This window comes from Rhinopithecus bieti, unplaced genomic scaffold, assembly GCF_001698545.2.
Source record: "Rhinopithecus bieti isolate Rb0 unplaced genomic scaffold, ASM169854v2 scaffold_30888, whole genome shotgun sequence".
Taxonomy (NCBI): domain Eukaryota; kingdom Metazoa; phylum Chordata; class Mammalia; order Primates; family Cercopithecidae; genus Rhinopithecus; species Rhinopithecus bieti.
Genome location: NW_016813548.1, coordinates 269,374 through 271,849, shown reverse-complemented (window position 1 = coordinate 271,849; position 2,476 = coordinate 269,374).

The window sequence follows — 2,476 nt, the reverse complement described above, 5'->3', positions numbered from 1 at the left end:
GGACATGGATGCAGCTGGAAACCATCATTCTTAGCAAACTATCACAAGAAGAGAAAACCAAACACCGCATGTTCTCACTCATAGGTGGGAACTGAACAATGAGATCACTTGGACTCGGGAAGGGGAACATCACACACTGGGGCCTATCATGGGGAGTGGGTTGGGGGAGGGACTGCATTGAGAGTTATACATGATATAAATGATGAATTGATGGGTGCTGACGAGTTGATGGGTGCAGCACACCAACATGGCACAAGTATACATGTGTAACAAACCTGCACATTATGCACATGTACCCTAGAACTTAAAGTATAATAAAAAATAAAAAAAAATAATAAAAAAAAAGAATGACACTAGCTCTCTTGCAATGGATCCTAGCCAAATTGAAACGTCTGAAAAAACATAAAGAATTCAAAGTATGGGTTGCAAGGAAACTTAACAAGATCTAAGAGAACATTGAAATCCAGTAAAAACAAAAAACAAAAATTGTTAAGGTTATGAAAGACAAGATAGCTGTATTTAGAAAAAAAATAGAATTTTGGGAATTGAAATTCACTAAGTGACATTTAAAATATGGTTGTAAACTTTAGCAATAGACTAGATTAAGCAGAAGAACGAATTTCAGAGCTTGAAGACTAGTCTTTTGAACTGACCCAATCTGACAAAAATAAAGAAAAAAGAATTGAAAAAAAAAAATGAACAAAGCCTTTAAGGGATTATGTAAAGCAGACATATTTATGACTTATTTGCATGCCTGAAAGGTAAGAACAGGGAGTAAGCCATTTAAGAAAACATATTTGAGGGAATAATTCAGAAAAAATATTTCCTAATCTTGCTAGATAGTTTGACATTCAGATACAAGGGATTTCGAGAACACCTGCAAAATACTACACAAGATGACCCTGTCCAAGGCATACAGTCATCAGACTACACAAGTTCAATCCAAAAGTAAAATTCCTAACGGCAGCTAGAGAACAGTCACAACTTTTCCTATAAAGGAAATCTAGTCAGACAAACATCAGACTTCTCAGGAGAAACCTTATAAACCAGAAGAGATTGGGGTCTGATTTTTAGCCTTATTAAAGAAAAACGATGACAGCCAAAAATTTCATATCCTCCTAAACTAAGCTTCCTAAGTCAAGGAGAAATAAAGTATTTCCCAAACAACCAACTGTTAAGAAATTTCATCAACCAATCAGTCCTATAAGAAATACTCAAAGGAGTTATAAAAATGAAAATTAAAGAGTAATATTTGTTACCATAAAACCACACATAAGTACAAAGCTCACAGATCCCATACAACAATTACACAATGGAGACTACAAAACAAATAGCTAATACAACTATGACAGAACAACACATTACATATCAGTATTAACCTTGAACGTAAATGGCCAAAATGCTCACTTAAAGCATAGAGTGATAAATTGGTTAACAAAAATAAGGCCCAACCTTCCAATGTCTTTAAGATTGATCACACATATAATGACACCTATAGGTGCAATGTAAAGGCATGGAGAAAGATTTATTATGCAAATGGAAAACAAAAAAGAGCAAGGGTTGCTGTTCTTGTATCAGATAAAACAGACTTTAAACCAACACAAATAGAAAGAGATAAAGAAGGGCATTATATAATAATAAAGCATTAAATTCAATAAGAAGATTTAACTATCTTAAAAATATATGCACCCAATATTGGAGCACCCAGATTTATAAGACAAGTACTACTAGACTTATAAAAGAGGTAGACAGACATACAGTAGTAGTGGGGACTTAAACACTCCACTGACAACACCAGACAGATGATCAAGGCAGAAAACAAATAAACTCTAGATTAAATTGGACTCTTGACAAATGTCTCTCACACTCCTCTACAGAATACTTCGTCAAACAACCATAATATGTATATTTTCTCATCTGTGCACAGAACATTCTTTAAAATTGGTCACATACGTTGTCATAAAGCAAGTCTTAATGAATTCAAAAAATAACAATAAAATTCCTGTTGGGCATCTTCTCAGACTACAGTGGAAGGAAATTAGAAATCAATAGCAAGAGGTACTCTCAAAACCACAAGAGTAGATGGAAACTAAACAACTCGCTCCAGAATGACTTTTGCATAAACAAAATGAAGATGAAAAAAAAATTAGAAACAAATGAAAATAGGGACCCAACATACGAAAACCTCTGGGATATAACAAAAACAGTATTGAGAGGAAAGTATATAGCACTAAATGGCTACACTGAAAAAATAGAAAGATCTCAAATTAACAAACTAATGTCACACCTAATGGAACAAGAAAAATGAAACCAAAGTTAGCAGAAGTAAATAAATAATAAAGATTATAGCAGAATTGAATGAAATCGAGACCAAAAAACCATGTAAATACTCAACAAAATGAAAAGGAAGTTCTTTGAAAGGACAAACAAAATTGATAGATGGCTAACTAGACTAACCAAGAAAAAAAAGGAGAGA